Below are 19,939 nucleotides of genomic sequence, written 5' to 3' on the forward strand. Positions count from 1 at the left end.
ACTTCATCCCCTTGAAGCTTTACACCTCCAAATGTCACAAGATTCTTTAAAACTGGTGCCTGGATGCTGGAAGTAGGCCTAATGCCATGCAGGCCTTTTACTGTAACTGTACAGGGGTTAAACACACTCTGTTGTGTATGTGATTTGTTGGGTTTTCGCACATCTAGGCAGGGGTGATACCTGCAATCTTACCCTGCGCGGAGCTCCATAACCCTGGGCAGAAGGTACAACTTCACACCCTTGAAGATTAACACCTCCAAATGTCGCAAGATTCATGAAAACTACTGCCTGGAGGCTGGAGGTAGGCCAAAGGCCTTGCAGACCTTTCCCTGTAACTGTAAAGGGGTTAAATACACGTTGTGGTGTCTGAGATGTGTTGGTTATTCACACATCCAGGCAGGGGTGATACCTGAAATCTTACCCTGCGTGGAGCTCCAAATCCCTGGGTAGAAGGGACAACTTCATCCCCTTGAAGCTTTACACCTCCAAATGTCACAAGATTCTTTAAAACTGCTGCCTGGAGGCTGGAGGTAGGCCCAAGGCCTTGCAGACCTTTCCCTGTAACTGTACAGGGGTAAATACACTCTGTTGTGTATGTGATTTGTTGGGTTTTCACACATCTAGGCAGGGGTGATACCTGCAATCTTACCCTGCCCGGAGCTCCATAACCCTGGGTAGAAGGTACAACTTTATCCCCTTGAAGCTTAACACCTCCAAATTTCACAAGTATCTGTAAAACTGGTGCCTGGATGCTGGAGGTAGGCCCAGGGCCTTGCAGGCCTTTTCCTGTTACTCTAAAGGAGTTAAATACACTTTGCTGACTATGTAAAGTGCTTTGTTTTCATACCTCCATCTAGGGGTGAAATCTGAAATCTTGCCCTGCGCGGAGCTCCATAACCCTGGGTAGAAGGTACAACGTCATCCCCTTGAAGCTTAACACCTCCAAATGTCACAAGATTCATTAAAATTGCTGCTTGGAGGCTGGAGGTGGGCCCAAGGCCTTGCAGACCTTTCCCTGTAACTGTAAAAGGGTTAAATACACTCTGTGGTGTCTGAGATGTGTTGGTTATTCACACATCCAGGCAGGGGTGATTCCTGAAATCTTACCCTGCGGGGAGCTCCATAACCCTGGGTAGAAGGTACAACTTCATCCCCCTTGAAGCTTAACACCTCCACGTGTCACAAGATTCATGAAAACTGCTGCCTGGAGGCTGGAGGTAGGCCCAAGGCCTCGCAGACCTTTCCCTGTAACTGTACAGGGGTTAAATACACTCTGTTGTGTATGTTATTTGTTGGGTTTCACACATCTAGGCAGGGTTGATACCTGCAATCTCACCCTGCGCGGAGCTCCATAACGGTGGGTAGAAGGTACAACTTCATCCCCTTGAAGCTGAACACCTCCAAATGTCACAAGTATCACAACAACAGGTGCCTGGATGCTGGAAACAGGCACAAGGTCATGCAGGCCTTGTCCTGATACTGTAAAGGAGTGAAATACACTTTGTTGGGTATGGTAAGTGTTTTATTTTCACATCTCCATCCTGGGGTGCAACCTGAAATCTTACCCTGCGCAGAGCTCCATAAACCTGGGTAGAAGGTACAACTTCATCCCCTTGAAGCTGAACACCTCCAAATGTCTCAAGTATCACAAAAACAGGTGCCTGGAGGATGGAAACAGGCACAAGGCCATGCAGGCCTTGTCATGATACTGTAAAGGAGTGAAATACACTTTGTCGTGTATGGTTGGTGTTCTATTTTCACACCTCCAGTTTGGGGTTAAACCTGAAATCTTACCCTGCGCGGAGCTCCATAACCCTGGGTAGAAGGTGGGACTTCATCCCCTTGAAGCTGAACACACTCCAAATGTCTCAAGTATCACAAAAACAGGTGCCTGGAGGCTGGAAACAGGCACAAGGCCTTGCAGGCCTTTTTCTGATACTGTGAAGTGGTGAAATACACAATATTGGGCTTGTGAAGTGTTTTGCTTTAAAACATCCAGCTAGGGGTGAAACTTAAAATCTTACCCTGCGCTGAGATCCATAACCCTGGGTAGAAGGTGCGACTTCATCCCCGTGAAGTTGAAAACCACCAAATGTCACAGGTATCCGTAAAACTGGTGCCTGGATGCTGGAAGTAGGCCCAAGGCCTTGCAGGACTACCCCAATACTGTCAAGGGGTGAAAAACACTTTATTGGGCATGTGAAGTGTTTTTCTTTAACACCTTCAGCCAGGGGTGAAACCTGAAAACTTACCCTGCACTGAGCTCCATAACCCTGTGTAGAAGGTGTGACTTCCTCCCCTTGAAGCTTAACACCACCAAATGTCACAGATATCAGTAACATTGGTGCCTGTTGTCTGGAAGTAGGCCCAAGGCCTAGCAGACCTTTTCCGGTTACTGCAAAGGAGTTCAATACACTTTGCTGAGTATGTAAAGTGCTTTCTTTTCAAACGTGCAGCTAGGGGTGAAATCTGCAATCTTACCCTTCGCGGAGCTCCATAACCCTGGGTAGATGGAGTGACTTCCTCCCCTTGAAGCTTAACACCTCCAAATGTCACAAGATTCATAAAAACTGCTGCCTGGAGGCTGGAGGTAGGCCCAAGGCCTTGCACGACTACCCTGATACTGTGAAGAGGTTGAAAACACTTTATTGGGCATGTGAAGTGTTTTGCTTTCACATCTCCAGCCAGGGGGATAACCTGAAATCTTACCCTGCGCTGGGCTCCTTAACCCTGGGCAGAAGGTGTGACTTCTTCCCCTTAAAGCTTGACACCACCAAATGTCACAGGTATCAGTAAAACTTGTGCCTGGAGGCTGGAAGTAGGCCCAAGGCCTTGCAGGCCTTTCCTGATACTGCGAATGGGTGGAATACACTTTACTGGGCATGTGAGGTGTGTTGCTTTAACACCTCCAGCCAGGGGTGACATCTGAAATCTTACCCTGCGCGGAGCTCCATAACCCTGGGTAGAAGGTACAACTTCATCCCCTTGAAGCTTAACACCTCCAAATGTCACAAGATTCATTACAACTGCTGCCTGGAGGCTGGAGGTAGGCCCAAGGCCTTGCAGACCTTTCCCTGTAACTGTAAATGGGTTACGTACACTTTGTGGTGTCTGTAATGTGTTGGTTATTCACACATCCAGCTAGGGGTGACATCTGAAATCTTACCCTGCGCGGAGCTCCATAACCCTGGGTAGAAGGTACAACTTCATCCCCTTGAAGGTTAACACCTCCAAGTGGCACAATAATCAGTAAAACTGTTGCCTGGAGGCTGTAAGTAGTGACAAGGCCTTGCAGGCCTTTTCCTGTAACTGCAAAGTAGTTAAACACACTTTGCTGAGTTTGTGAAGTGCTTTGATTTCAAACCTCCAGCCAGGGGCAAAATCTGAAATCTTACCCTGCGCGGAGTTCCATAACCCTGGGTAGAAGGTACAACTTCATCCCCTTGAAGCTTAACACCTCCCAATGTCACAAGTATCAGTAAAACTGCTGCTTGGAGGCTGGAGGTAGGACCAAGGCCTTGCAGGCCTTTCCCTGTAACTGTAAAGGGGTTAAATACACTTTGTGGTGTCTGAGATGTGATGGTTATTCACACATCCAGGCAGGGGTGATACCTGAAATCTTACCCTGCGCGGAGCTCCGTAACCCTGGGTAGAAGGTACAACTTCATCCCCTTGAAGGTTAACACCTCCAAATGTCACAAGATTCTTTAAAACTGCTGCCTAGAGGATGGAGGTAGGTCCAAGGCCTTGCAGACCTTTCCCTGTAACTGTACAGGGGTTAAATACACTCTGTTGTGTATGTGATTTGTTGGGTTTTCACACATCTAGGCAGGGGTGATACCTGCAATCTTACCCTGCGCGGAGCTCCATAACCCTGGGTAGAAGGTACAACTTCATCCCCTGGAAGCTTAACACCTACAATTGTCACAAGTATCAGTAAAACCGGTGCCTGGGTGCTGGAAGTAGGCCCAAGGCCTTGCATGACTACCCTGATACTGTGAAGGGGTGGAATACACTTTATTGGGCATGTGAAGTGTTTTGCTTTCACATCTCCAGCCAGGGGTGAAACCTGAAAACTTACCCTGCGCTGAGCTCCATAACCCTGGTTAGAAGATGTGACTTCTTCCCCTTAAAGCTTGACACCACCAAATGTCACAGGTATCAGTAAAACTTGTGCCTGGAGGCTGGAAGTAGGCCCAAGGCCTTGCAGGCCTTTCCTGATACTGTGAATGGGTGGAATACACTTTACTGGGCATGTGAGGTGTTTTGCTTTAACACCTCCAGCCAGGGGTGACACCTAAAATCTTACCCTGCCCGGAGCTCCATAACCCTGGGTAGAATGTACAACTTCATCCCCTTGAAGCTTAACACCTCCAAATTTCACACAAGTATCAGTAAAACTGGTGCCTGGATGCTGGAAGCAGGCCCAGGGCCTTGCAGGCCTTTTCCTGTTACTCTAAAGGAGTTAAATAAACTTTGCTGAGTATGTAAAGTGCTTTGTTTTCATACCTCCATCTAGGGGTAAAATCTGAAATCTTACCCTCAGCGGAGCTCCATAACCCTGGGTAGAAGGTACAACTTCATCCCCTTGAAGCTTAACACCTCCAAATGTCACAAGATTCATTAAAACTGTTGCCTGGAGGCTGGAGGTAGGCCAAAGGCCTTGCAGACCTTTCCCTGTAACTGTAAAGGGGTTAAATACACATTGTGGTGTCTGAGATGTGTTGGTTATTCACACATCCAGGCAGGGGTGATACCTGAAATCTTACCCTGCGTGGAGCTCCATATCCCTGGGTAGAAGGGACAACTTCATCCCCTTGAAGCTTTACACCTTCAAATGTCACAAGATTCTTTAAAACTGCTGCCTGGAGTATGGAGGTAGGCCCAAGGCCTTGCAGACCTTTCCCTGTAACTGTACAGGGGTTAAATACACTCTGTTGTGTATGTGATTTGTTGGGTTTTCACACATCTAGGCAGGGGTGATACCTGCAATCTTACCCTGCGCGGAGCTCCATAACCCTGGGTAGAAGGTACAACTTCATCCCCTGGAAGCTTAACACCTACAATTGTCACAAGTATCAGTAAAACCGGTGCCTGGATGCTGGAAGTAGGCCCAAGGCCTTGCACGACTACCCTGATACTGTGAAGGGGTGGAACACACTTTATTGGGCATGTGAAGTGTTTTGCTTTCACATCTCCAGCCAGGGGTGAAACCTGAAAACCTACCCTGCGCTGAGCTCCATAACCCTGGGCAGACAATGTGACTTCTTCCCCTTAAAGCTTGACACCACCAAATGTCACAGGTATCAGTAAAACTTGTGCCTGGAGGCTGGAAGTAGGCCCAAGGCCTTGCAGGCCTTTCCTGATACTGCAAATGGGTGGAATACACTTTACCGGGCTTGTGAGATGTTTTGCTTTAACACCTCCAGCCAGGGGTGACATCTGAAATCTTACCCTGCGCGGAGCTCCATAACCCTGGGTAGAAGGGACAACTTCATCCCCTTGAAGGTTAACACCTCCAAGTGGCACAATAATCAGTAAAACTGTTGCCTGGAGGCTGTAAGTAGTGACAAGGCCTTGCAGACCTTTCCCTGTAACTGTAAAGGGGTTAAATACACTTTGTGGTTTCTGTAATGTGTTGGTTATTCTCACATCCAGGCAGGGGTGATACCTGAAATCTTACCCTGCGCTGAGCTCCGTAACCCTGGGTAGAAGGTACAACTTCATCCCCTTGAAGCTTAACACCTCCAAATGTCACAAGTATCAGTAAAACTGGTGCCTGGATGCTGGAAGCAGGCCCCGGGCCTTGCAGGCCTTTTCCTGTTACTCTAAAGGAGTTAAATAAACTTTGCTGAGTATGTAAAGTGCTTTGTTTTCATACCTCCATCTAGGGGTAACATCTGAAATCTTACCCTCTGCGGAGCTCCATAACCCTGGGTAGAAGGTAAAACTTCATCCCCTTGAAGCTTAACACCTCCAAATGTCACAAGATTCTTTAAAACTGCTGCCTGGAGGCTGGAGGTAGGCCCAAGGCCTTGCAGACCTTTCCCTGTAACTGTACAGGGGTTAAATACACTCTGTTGTGTATGTGATTTGTTGGGTTTTCACACATCTAGGCAGGGGTGATACCTGCAATCTTACCCTGCGCGGAGCTCCATAACCCTGGGTAGAAGGTACAACTTCATCCCCTGGAAGCTTAACACCTACAATTGTCACAAGTATCAGTAAAACCGGTGCCTGGATGCTGGAAGTAGGCCCAAGGCCTTGCACGACTACCCTGATACTGTGAAGGGGTGGAATACACTTTATTGGGCATGTGAAGTGTTTTGCTTTCACATCTCCAGCCAGGGGTGAAACCTGAAAACGTACCCTGCGCTGAGCTCCATAACCCTGGGTAGAAGATGTGACTTCTTCCCCTTAAAGCTTGACACCACCAAATGTCACAGGTATCAGTAAAACTTGTGACTGGAGGCTGGAAGTAGGCCCAAGGCCTTGCAGGCCTTTCCTGATACTGTGAATGGGTGGAATACACTTTACTGGGCATGTGAGGTGTTTTGCTTTAACACCTCCAGCCAGGGGTGACACCTAAAATCTTACCGTGCGCGGAGCTCCATAACCCTGGGTAGAATGTACAACTTCATCCCCTTGAAGCTTAACACCTCCAAATGTCACAAGTATCAGTAAAACTGGTGCCTGGATGCTGGAAGTAGGCCTAATGCCATGCAGGCCTTTTACTGTAACTGTACAGGGGTTAAACACACTCTGTTGTGTATGTGATTTGTTGGGTTTTCGCACATCTAGGCAGGGGTGATACCTGCAATCTTACCCTGCGCGGAGCTCCATAACCCTGGGCAGAAGGTACAACTTCACCCCCTTGAAGATTAACACCTCCAAATGTCGCAAGATTCATGAAAACTACTGCCTGGAGGCTGGAGGTAGGCCAAAGGCCTTGCAGACCTTTCCCTGTAACTGTAAAGGGGTTAAATACACGTTGTGGTGTCTGAGATGTGTTGGTTATTCACACATCCAGGCAGGGGTGATACCTGAAATCTTACCCTGCGTGGAGCTCCATATCCCTGGGTAGAAGGGACAACTTCATCCCCTTGAAGCTTTACACCTCTAAATGTCACAAGATTCTTTAAAACTGCTGCCTGGAGGCTGGAGGTAGGCCCAAGGCCTTGCAGACCTTTCCCTGTAACTGTACAGGGGTTAAATACACTCTGTTGTGTATGTGATTTGTTGGGTTTTCACACATCTAGGCAGGGGTGATACCTGCAATCTTACCCTGCGCGGAGCTCCATAACCCTGGGTAGAAGGTACAACTTCATCCCCTGGAAGCTTAACACCTACAATTGTCACAAGTATCAGTAAAACCGGTGCCTGGATGCTGGAAGTAGGCCCAAGGCCTTGCACGACTACCCTGATACTGTGAAGGGGTGGAATACACTTTATTGGGCATGTGAAGTGTTTTGCTTTCACATCTCCAGCCAGGGGTGAAACCTGAAAACCTACCCTGCGCTGAGCTCCATAACCCTGGGCAGACAATGTGACTTCTTCCCCTTAAAGCTTGACACCACCAAATGTCACAGGTATCAGTAAAACTTGTGCCTGGAGGCTGGAAGTAGGCCCAAGGCCTTGCAGGCCTTTCCTGATACTGCAAATGGGTGGAATACACTTTACCGGGCTTGTGAGATGTTTTGCTTTAACACCTCCAGCCAGGGGTGACATCTGAAATCTTACCCTGCGCGGAGCTCCATAACCCTGGGTAGAAGGGACAACTTCATCCCCTTGAAGGTTAACACCTCCAAGTGGCACAATAATCAGTAAAACTGTTGCCTGGAGGCTGTAAGTAGTGACACGGCCTTGCAGACCTTTCCCTGTAACTGTAAAGGGGTTAAATACACTTTGTGGTTTCTGTAATGTGTTGGTTATTCTCACATCCAGGCAGGGGTGATACCTGAAATCTTACCCTGCGCGGAGCTCCGTAACCCTGGGTAGAAGGTACAACTTCATCCCCTTGAAGCTTAACACCTCCAAATGTCACAAGTATCAGTAAAACTGGTGCCTGGATGCAGGGAGTAGGCCCAGGGCCTTGCAGGCCTTTTCCTGGAACTGCAAAGGAGATAAATACACTTTGCTGAGTATGTAAAGTGCTTTCTTTTCAAACGTGCAGCTAGGGGTGACATCTGAAATCTTACCCTGCGCGGAGCTCCATAACCCTGGGTAGAAGGTACAACTTCATCCCCTTGAAGCTTAACACCTCCAAATGTCACAAGATTTATTAAAACTGCTGCCTGGAGGCAGGCCCAAGGCCTTGCAGACCTTTCCCTGTAACTGTAAAGGGGTTACGTACACTTTGTGGTGTCTGTAATGTGTTGGTTATTCACACATCCAGCTAGGGGTGATACCTGCAATCTTACCCTGCGCGGAGCTCCATAACCCTGGGTAGAAGGTACAACTTCATCCCCTGGAAGCTTAACACCTACAATTGTCACAAGTATCAGTAAAACCGGTGCCTGGATGCTGGAAGTAGGCCCAAGGCCTTGCACGACTACCCTGATACTGTGAAGGGGTGGAATACACTTTATTGGGCATGTGAAGTGTTTTGCTTTCACATCTCCAGCCAGGGGTGAAACCTGAAAACCTACCCTGCGCTGAGCTCCATAACCCCGGGCAGAAGATGTGACTTCTTCCCCTTAAAGCTTGACACCACCAAATGTCACAGGTATCAGTAAAACTTGTGCCTGGAGGCTGGAAGTAGGCCCAAGGCCTTGCAGGCCTTTCCTGATACTGCAAATGGGTGGAATACACTTTACTGGGCTTGTGAGATGTTTTGCTTTAACACCTCCAGCCAGGGGTGACATCTGAAATCTTACCCTGCGCGGAGCACCATAACCCTGGGTAGAAGGGACACCTTCATCCCCTTGAAGGTTAACACCTCCAAGTGGCACAATAATTAGTAAAACTGTTGCCTGGAGGCTGTAAGTAGTGACAAGGCCTTGCAGACCTTTCCCTGCAACTGTAAAGGGGTTAAATACACTTTGTGGTGTATGTAATGTGTTGGTTATTCTCACATCCAGGCAGGGGTGATACCTGAAATCTTGCCCTGCGCGGAGCTCCGTAACCCTGGGTAGAAGGGACACCTTCATCCCCTTGAAGGTTAACACCTCCAAGTGGCACAATAATTAGTAAAACTGTTGCCTGGAGGCTGTAAGTAGTGACAAGGCCTTGCAGACCTTTCCCTGCAACTGTAAAGGGGTTAAATACACTTTGTGGTGTCTGTAATGTGTTGGTTATTCTCACATCCAGGCAGGGGTGATACCTGAAATCTTGCCCTGCGCGGAGCTCCGTAACCCTGGGTAGAAGGTACAACTTCATCCCCTTGAAGCTTAACACCTCCAAATGTCACAAGTATCAGTAAAACTGGTGCCTGGATGCAGGAAGTAGGCCCAGGGCCTTGCAGGCCTTTTCCTGGAACTGCAAAGGAGATAAATACACTTTGCTGAGTGTGTAAAGTGCTTTCTTTTCAAACGTGCAGCTAGGGGTGACATCTAAAATCTTACCCTGCGCGGAGCTCCATAACCCTGGGTAGAAGGTACAATTTCATCCCCTTGAAGCTTAACACCTCCAAATGTCACAAGATTCATTAAAACTGCTGCCTGGAGGCTGGAGGTAGGCCTAAGGCCTTGCAGACCTTTCCCTGTAACTGTAAAGGGGTTACATACACTTTGTGGTGTCTGTAATGTGTTGGTTATTCACACATCCAGCTAGGGGTGACATCTGAAATCTTACCCTGCGCGGAGCTCCATAACCCTGGGTAGAAGGTACAACTTCATCCCCTTGAAGGTTAACACCTCCAAGTGGCACAATAATCAGTAAAACTGTTGCCTGGAGGCTGTAAGTAGTGACAAGGCCTTGCAGGCCTTTTCCTGGAACTGCAAAGGAGTTAAATACACTTTGCTGAGTTTGTGAAGTGCTTTGATTTCAAACCTCCAGCCAGGGGCAAAATCTGAAATCTTACCCTGCGCGGAGTTTCATAACCCTGGGTAGAAGGTACAACTTCATCCCCTTGAAGCTTAACACCTCCCAATGTCACAAGTATCAGTATAACTGCTGCTTGGAGGCTGGAGGTAGGACCAAGGCCTTGCAGGCCTTTCCCTGTAACTGTAAAGGGGTTAAATACACTTTGTGGTGTCTGAGATGTGATGGTTTTTCACACATCCAGGCAGGGGGGATACCTGAAATCTGACCCTGCGCGGAGCTCCATAACCCTGGGTAGAAGGTACAACTTCATCCCCTTGAAGCTTTACACCTCCAAATGTCACAAGATTCTTTAAAACTGCTGCCTGGAGGCTGGAGGTAGGCCCAAGGCCTTGCAGACCTTTCCCTGTAACTGTACAGGGGTTAAATACACTCTGTTGTGTATGTGATTTGTTGGGTTTTCACACATCTAGGCAGGGGTGATACCTGCAATCTTACCCTGCGCGGAGCTCCATAACCCTGGGTAGAAGGTACAACTTCATCCCCTGGAAGCTTAACACCTACAATTGTCACAAGTATCAGTAAAACCGGTGCCTGGATGCTGGAAGTAGGCCCAAGGCCTTGCACGACTACCCTGATACTGTGAAGGGGTGGAATACACTTTATTGGGCATGTGAAGTGTTTTGCTTTCACATCTCCAGCCAGGGGTGAAACCTGAAAACTTACCCTGCGCTGAGCTCCATAACCCTGGGTAGAAGATGTGACTTCTTCCCCTTAAAGCTTGACACCACCAAATGTCACAGGTATCAGTAAAACTTGTGCCTGGAGGCTGGAAGTAGGCCCAAGGCCTTGCAGGCCTTTCCTGATACTGTGAATGGGTGGAATACACTTTACTGGGCATGTGAGGTGTTTTGCTTTAACACCTCCAGCCAGGGGTGACACCTAAAATCTTACCCTGCGCGGAGCTCCATAACCCTGGGTAGAATGTACAACTTCATCCCCTTGAAGCTTAACACCTCCAAATTTCACAAGTATCAGTAAAACTGGTGCCTGGATGCTGGAAGCAGGCCCAGGGCCTTGCAGGCCTTTTCCTGTTACTCTAAAGGAGTTAAATAAACTTTGCTGAGTATGTAAAGTGCTTTGTTTTCATACCTCCATCTAGGGGTAAAATCTGAAATCTTACCCTCTGCGGAGCACCATAACCCTGGGTAGAAGGGACACCTTCATCCCCTTGAAGGTTAACACCTCCAAGTGGCACAATAATTAGTAAAACTGTTGCCTGGAGGCTGTAAGTAGTGACAAGGCCTTGCAGACCTTTCCCTGCAACTGTAAAGGGGTTAAATACACTTTGTGGTGTATGTAATGTGTTGGTTATTCTCACATCCAGGCAGGGGTGATACCTGAAATCTTGCCCTGCGCGGAGCTCCGTAACCCTGGGTAGAAGGGACACCTTCATCCCCTTGAAGGTTAACACCTCCAAGTGGCACAATAATTAGTAAAACTGTTGCCTGGAGGCTGTAAGTAGTGACAAGGCCTTGCAGACCTTTCCCTGCAACTGTAAAGGGGTTAAATACACTTTGTGGTGTCTGTAATGTGTTGGTTATTCTCACATCCAGGCAGGGGTGATACCTGAAATCTTGCCCTGCGCGGAGCTCCGTAACCCTGGGTAGAAGGTACAACTTCATCCCCTTGAAGCTTAACACCTCCAAATGTCACAAGTATCAGTAAAACTGGTGCCTGGATGCAGGAAGTAGGCCCAGGGCCTTGCAGGCCTTTTCCTGGAACTGCAAAGGAGATAAATACACTTTGCTGAGTGTGTAAAGTGCTTTCTTTTCAAACGTGCAGCTAGGGGTGACATCTAAAATCTTACCCTGCGCGGAGCTCCATAACCCTGGGTAGAAGGTACAATTTCATCCCCTTGAAGCTTAACACCTCCAAATGTCACAAGATTCATTAAAACTGCTGCCTGGAGGCTGGAGGTAGGCCTAAGGCCTTGCAGACCTTTCCCTGTAACTGTAAAGGGGTTACATACACTTTGTGGTGTCTGTAATGTGTTGGTTATTCACACATCCAGCTAGGGGTGACATCTGAAATCTTACCCTGCGCGGAGCTCCATAACCCTGGGTAGAAGGTACAACTTCATCCCCTTGAAGGTTAACACCTCCAAGTGGCACAATAATCAGTAAAACTGTTGCCTGGAGGCTGTAAGTAGTGACAAGGCCTTGCAGGCCTTTTCCTGGAACTGCAAAGGAGTTAAATACACTTTGCTGAGTTTGTGAAGTGCTTTGATTTCAAACCTCCAGCCAGGGGCAAAATCTGAAATCTTACCCTGCGCGGAGTTTCATAACCCTGGGTAGAAGGTACAACTTCATCCCCTTGAAGCTTAACACCTCCCAATGTCACAAGTATCAGTATAACTGCTGCTTGGAGGCTGGAGGTAGGACCAAGGCCTTGCAGGCCTTTCCCTGTAACTGTAAAGGGGTTAAATACACTTTGTGGTGTCTGAGATGTGATGGTTTTTCACACATCCAGGCAGGGGGGATACCTGAAATCTGACCCTGCGCGGAGCTCCATAACCCTGGGTAGAAGGTACAACTTCATCCCCTTGAAGCTTTACACCTCCAAATGTCACAAGATTCTTTAAAACTGCTGCCTGGAGGCTGGAGGTAGGCCCAAGGCCTTGCAGACCTTTCCCTGTAACTGTACAGGGGTTAAATACACTCTGTTGTGTATGTGATTTGTTGGGTTTTCACACATCTAGGCAGGGGTGATACCTGCAATCTTACCCTGCGCGGAGCTCCATAACCCTGGGTAGAAGGTACAACTTCATCCCCTGGAAGCTTAACACCTACAATTGTCACAAGTATCAGTAAAACCGGTGCCTGGATGCTGGAAGTAGGCCCAAGGCCTTGCACGACTACCCTGATACTGTGAAGGGGTGGAATACACTTTATTGGGCATGTGAAGTGTTTTGCTTTCACATCTCCAGCCAGGGGTGAAACCTGAAAACTTACCCTGCGCTGAGCTCCATAACCCTGGGTAGAAGATGTGACTTCTTCCCCTTAAAGCTTGACACCACCAAATGTCACAGGTATCAGTAAAACTTGTGCCTGGAGGCTGGAAGTAGGCCCAAGGCCTTGCAGGCCTTTCCTGATACTGTGAATGGGTGGAATACACTTTACTGGGCATGTGAGGTGTTTTGCTTTAACACCTCCAGCCAGGGGTGACACCTAAAATCTTACCCTGCGCGGAGCTCCATAACCCTGGGTAGAATGTACAACTTCATCCCCTTGAAGCTTAACACCTCCAAATTTCACAAGTATCAGTAAAACTGGTGCCTGGATGCTGGAAGCAGGCCCAGGGCCTTGCAGGCCTTTTCCTGTTACTCTAAAGGAGTTAAATAAACTTTGCTGAGTATGTAAAGTGCTTTGTTTTCATACCTCCATCTAGGGGTAAAATCTGAAATCTTACCCTCTGCGGAGCTCCATAACCCTGGGTAGAAGGTACAACTTCATCCCCTTGGAGCTTAACACCTCCAATTGTCACAAGTATCAGTAAAACTGGTGCCTGGATGCTGGAAGTAGGCCTAATGCCATGCAGGCCTTTTCCTGTAATGGTACCGGGGTTAAACACACTCTGGTGTGTATGTGATTTGTTGGGTTTACGCACATCTAGGCAGGGGTGATACCTGCAATCTTACCCTGCGCGGAGCTCCATAACCCTGGGCAGAAGGTACAACTTCACCCCCTTGAAGATTAACACCTCCAAATGTCGCAAGATTCATGAAAACTGCTGCCTGGAGGCTGGAGGTAGGCCCAAGGCCTTGCAGACCTTTCCCTGTAACTGTAAAGGTGTTAAATACACTTTGTGGTGTCTGAGATGTGTTGGTTATTCACACATCCAGGCAGGGGTGATACCTGACATCTTACCCTCCGTGGAGCTCCATACCCCTGGGTAGAAGGTACACCTTCATCCCCTTGAAGGTTAACACCTCCAAATGTCACAAGTATCAGTAAAACTGGTGCCTGGATGCTGGAAGTAGGCCCAAGGCCTTGCGGGCCTTTTCCTGTTACTGCAAAGGAGTTAAAAACACTTTGCTGAGTATGTGAAATGCTTTGTTTTCAAACGTGCAGCTAGGGGTGAATTCTGGAATGTTACCCTGTGCGGAGCTTCATAACTCTGGGTGGAAGGTACAACTTCATCCCCTTGAAGCTTAACACCTCCAAATGTCACAAGATTCATTAAAATTGCTGCTTGGAGGCTGGAGGTGGGCCCAAGGCCTTGCAGACCTTTCCCTGTAACTGTAAAAGGGTTAAATACAGTCTGTGGTGTCTGAGATGTGTTGGTTATTCACACATCCAGGCAGGGGTGATTCCTGAAATCTTACCCTGCGGGGAGCTCCGTAACCCTGGGTAGAAGGTACAACTTCATCCCCTTGAAGGTTAACACCTCAAAATGTCACAAGTATCAGTAAAACTGGTGCCTGGATGCTGGAAGTAGGCCCAAGGCCTTGCAGGCCTTTTCCTGTAACTGCAAAGGAGTTAACTACACTTTGCTGAGTATATGAAGTCGTTTGTTTTCAAACCTCCATCTAGGGGTGAAATCTGAAATCTTACCCTGCGCGGAGCTCCATAACCCTGGGTAGAAGGTACAACTTCATCCCCTTGAAGCTTAACACCTCCAAATGTCACAGGACTCACTAAAACTGCTGCCTGGAGGCTGGGGGTAGGCCCAAGGCCTTGCAGACCTTTCCCTGTAACTGTACAGGGGTTAAATACACTCTGTTGTGTATGTGACTAGTTGGGTTTTCACACATCTAGGCAGGGGCGATACTTGCGATCTTACCCTGCGCGGAGCTCCATAACCCTGGGTAGAAGCTACAACCTAATCCCCTTGAAGCTTAACACTTCCAAATGTCACAAGTATCAGTAAAACTGGTGCCTGAATGCTGGAAGTAGGCCCAAGGCCTTGCAGGCCTTTTCCTGTTACAGCAAAGGAGTGACATACATTTTGCTGAGTATGTAAAGTGCTTTATTTTCAAACGTGCAGCTAGGGGTGAAATCTGGAATCGTACCCTGTGCGGAGCTCCATAACCCTGGGTAGGAGGTACAACTTCATCCCCTTGAAGCTTAACACCTCCAAATGTCACAAGTATCAGTAAAACTGGTGACTGGATGCTGCAAGTAGGCCCAAGGCCTGCAGGCCTTTTCCTGTTACTGCAAAGGAGTTAAATACACTTTGCTGAGTATGTAAAGTGCTTACTTTTCATACCTCCATCTAGGGGTGAAATCTGAAATCTTACCCTGTGCGGAGCTCCATAACCCTGGGTAGAAGGTACACTGTCATCCCCTTGAAGCTTAACACCTCCAAATGTCACAAGATTCATTAAAACTGGTGCCTGGAGGCAGGCCCAAGGCCTTGCAGACCTTTCCCTGTAACTGTACAGGGGTTAAATACACTTTGTGGTGTCTGAGTTGTGTTGGTTATTCACACATCCAGGCGGGGGTGATACCTGAAATCTTACCCTGCGCGGAGCTCAATAACCCTGGGTAGAAGGTACAACTTCATCCCCTTGAAGCTTAACACCTCCAAATGTCACAAGTATCAGTAAAACTGGAGCCTGGATGCTGGAAGTGGGCCCAAGGCCTTGCAGGCCTTTTCCTGTAACTGCAAAGGAGTTACATACACTTTGCTGAGTATGTCAAGTGCTTTGTTTTCATTCCTCCATCTAGGGGTGAAATCTGAAATCTTACCCTGCGAGGAGCTCCATAACCCTGGGTAGAAGGTACAACTTCATCCGCTTGAAGCTTAACACCTCCAAATGTCACAAGTATCAGTAAAACTGGTGCCTGGATGCTGGAAGTAGGCCCAAGGCCTTGCAGGCCTTTTCCTGGCACTGCAAAGGAGTTAACTACACTTTTCAGAGTATATGAAGTGGTTTGTTTTCAAACCTCCATCTAGGGGTGAAATCTGAAATCTTACCCTGCGCGGAGCTCCGTAACCCTGGGTAGAAGGGACAACTTCATCCCCTTGAAGCTTAACACCTCCAAATGTCACAAGATTCATCAAAACTGGTGCCTGGATGCTGGAAGTAGGCCCAAGGCCTTGCAGGCCTTTTCCTGGAACTGCAAAGGAGATAAATACTCTTTGCTGAGTTTGTAAAGTGCTTTCTTTTCAAACGTGCAGCTAGGGGTGATATCTGAAATCTTATCCTGCGCGGACCTCCATAACCCTGGGTAGAAGGTACAACTTCATCCCCTTGAAGCTTAACACCTCCAAATGTCACAAGATTCACTAAAACTGCTACCTGGAGGCTGGAGGTAGTCCCAAAGCCGTGCAGACCTTTCCCTGTAACTGTTCAGGGGTTAAATACTCTCTGTTGTGTATGTGACTAGTTGGGTTTTCACACATCTAGGCAGGGGTGATACCTGCAATCTTACCCTGCGCGGAGCTCCATAACCCTGGGTAGAAGCGACAACTTCATCCCCTTGAAGCTTAACACCACCAAATGTCACTGGTTTCTGTAAAACTGGTGCCAGGAGGCTGGAAACACACCCAGGGCCTTGCAGGCCTTGCTCTGACACCGTAAAGGAGTTAAATACACTTTTTCGTGTATGGTAAGTGTTCTATGTTCACACCTCCAGCCTGGGATGAAACCTCAAATCTTACCCTGCGCTGAGCTCCATAACCCTGGGTAGAAGGTGCGACTTCATCCCCTTGAAGCTTAACACCTCCAAATGTCACAAGTATCACAAAAGCAGGTGCCTGGAGGCTGGACAAAAGGCACAAGGCCTTGCAGGCCTTTCCTGATACTGTGAAGGGGTGAAATACACTATATTGGGCTTGTGAAGTGTTTTGCTTTAAAACATCCAGCTAGGGGTGAAACTTTAAATCTTACCCTGCGCTGAGCTCCATGACCCTGGGTAGACAGTGTGACTTCATCCCTTGTAGCTTAACACCACCAAATGTCACTGGTTTCTGTAAAACTGGAGCCAGGAGGCTGGAAACACACCCAGGGCCTTGCAGGCCTGGCTCTGACACTGTAAAGGAGTTAAATACATTTTTTCGTGTATGGTAAGTGTTCTATTTTCACACCTCCAGCCTGGGATGAAACCTCAAATCTTACCCTGCGCTGAGCTCCATAACCCTGGGTAGAAGGTGCGACTTCATCCCCTTGAAGCTTAACACCTCCAAATGTCACAGAATTCATGAAAACTGCTGCCTGGAGGCTGGAGGTAGGCCCAAGGCCTTGCAGACCTTTCCCTGTAACTGTACAGGGGTTAAATACACTCTGTTGTCTATGTGATTTGTTGGGTTTCACGCATTAAGGCAGGGGTGATACCTGCAATCTTACCCTGCGCGGAGCTCCATGACGGTGGGTAGAAGGTACAACATCATCCCCTTGAAGCTTAACACCTCCAAATGTCACAAGTATCAGGAAAACTGGTGCCTGGAGGCTGGAAGTAGGCCCAAGGCCATGTTGGCCTTTCCTGATACTGTGAAGGGGTGACACACACTTCATTGGACTTGTGAAGTGTGTTGTTTTCACACCCCCAGCCAAGAGTATAACCCAAAATCTTACCCTGCGCGAAGTTCCTTAACCCTGGGTAGAGGGAGTGACTTTGTCCCCTTGAAGCTGGAGGCTTCATGTGGTCACAAGTATCACTAAAACAGGTGCCTGGGGGCTGGAAATGTGCCTACGGTCTTGCAGACCTAGGTCTGATACTGTGAGGGGGTTAGATACATTGTTGGAATAAAGAAGTCTTTCGTTTCCCCACCTCCAGCCAGGGGTGGAACCTCAAATCTTACCCTGCGCGGAGCTCCATAGCCAAGGTTAGTAGGAGCAACTGTATCCCTTTGAAGATTAACTCAACCGAATGTTACAATTATCACTAAACAGGCCCACAGCCTTGTGCTGATACTGTAACAGGGGTGCATCTCATCCTGCGCGGAGCTCCATAGCCCTGTGTAGAAATAGCCACTTTGTGCCTGCAGGCTAGAAATGGGTTTGGGACACTGAAGGCTAGGATCTGATAATGTAAAGGGCTTTGTATACCTTTTAAATTAAGTTATGTGTTTTTTTCTCCACCTCCAGCCAAGAGGTAAATCCTGAAATATTACCCTAATCGGAGCTCCATAGCCCTGTGTAGAAAAAGTGACTTAGTCCCCTAGAACCTAAACATTTAGCAATATATATATTTTTAAAATTAACAGTCTTAAATGGGTAAATTGTACCCGGATCGGAACTCCATAGGCCGGGTAGAAAAAGTGAATTCGTACCCTTGAACCTAAAGATTTATTTAAATAAATAAAAAAAAATGTGTATATATAGTTTTTTTATTTTTTAGACCACCTTCAGCTTAGGGGGAAAACCTGAAGTTTTAACCGGATCGGAGCTCCATAGCCTCAGGTAGAAACAGTGACTTTGTCCCCTTGAACCAAGAGAGTTAGTAAAAAAAAAAAAAAAAATGTTTATATATAGTTGTTTGTTTTTTTGCAGACCTCCAGCTAAGGGGGAAAACCGGAAATGTTACCCGAATCGGAGCTCACCAGCCCTGGGCAGGAAAAGTGACTTTGTCCCCTTGAACCTAAAGAGTTAGTATAAAATTAATAAAAATAATAAAAAAAAATGTATATATATATTTTTTTGCTTACCTTCAGCTAAGGGGAAAAACCGGAAATTTTGCCCGAATCGGAGCTCCATAGCCTCGGGTAGAAACAGTGACTTTGTCCCCTTGAACCTAGAGTTATTTAAAAAAAAAAAAAAATGTTTATATATAGTTTTAAAAAAAAGCAATACAATAAAAATGTGTATATATACTTTTTTTTTTTTTTTCGGGGGGCCGACCTCCAGCTAAGGGGGAAAACCGGAAATTTTACCCGGAAAGGAGCTCCATAGCCTCGGGTAGAAACAGTGACTTTGTCCCCTTGAACCTAGAGAGTTAGTAAAAAAAAAAAAAACATTAAAAAAAATTATAATGTTTATTATATATAGTTTTTAAAAAAAGCAATACGATAAAAATGTGTATATATCGTTTTTCTTTTTTTTTTTGGGCCGACCTCCAGCTAAGGGGGAAAACCGGAAATGCTACCCGAATCGGAGCTCACCAGCCCTGGGTAGGAAAAGTGACTTTGTCCACTTGAACCTAAAGAGTTAGTATAACATTAATTAAAAAAAAAAAATGTGTATATGTAGATTTTTTTTTTTTTGCTTACCTCCAGCTAAGGGGGGAAACCGGAAATTGTACCCGAATCGGAGCTCCCCAGCCCTGGGTACAAGTAGTGCCATTGTCCCCTTGAACCAAACTGTCCACACAGGAGGGGGGGGGGGGGGAGAAAGGAAACGGGTGCTTAAAGACCCACAGGGACCCGTAAACGGTCATGATGGTTCGCCACAAACATTAGGATCCCACACCCACTTCCTATGGGCCGGCATGGGAACACTACTTTATGGACTATTAAGCCCCCACGCAGTGGGGGCTTACAGCGCCTGGACGGGAGACAAAGTTGGAGTTAGCGCGGCCGTTCCGCCGCTCGGCCATCTGGTCGCACTGCACACTGGGCCATCTGGTCACCGCACGATAGTGCGACCAGATGGCCCACTGAGCTGTGCGACCAGATGGCCCACTGAGCTCTGCGACCAGATGGCCCACTGAGCTCTGCGACCAGATGGCCGGGCGGCGAAACGGCCGCGCTAACTCCAACTTTGTCCCTCTTCCGTGTTATGCTGCAAGCCCCCGGGGGGCTTAATAGTCGGGGAAACGGCAGGCCCGTAGGGCCCAGGGCCGGGCTAAACCCACCGTAGGTCCCCGGGCAAGGGCTCCATGATGGCGGGCCCCTGGGCCGGGCTTAACCTGCCTCATCTCCCCGGTTTCGGGCCCCAGGATAACGGGCCAAACACGCCTTAGGTACCCAGTCCCAGGCTCCATGGTGGCGGGCCCCTGGGCTGGGCTGAACC

This window comes from Lissotriton vulgaris, unplaced genomic scaffold (assembly GCF_964263255.1).
Source record: "Lissotriton vulgaris unplaced genomic scaffold, aLisVul1.2 SCAFFOLD_1798, whole genome shotgun sequence".
NCBI classification, from domain to species: domain Eukaryota; kingdom Metazoa; phylum Chordata; class Amphibia; order Caudata; family Salamandridae; genus Lissotriton; species Lissotriton vulgaris.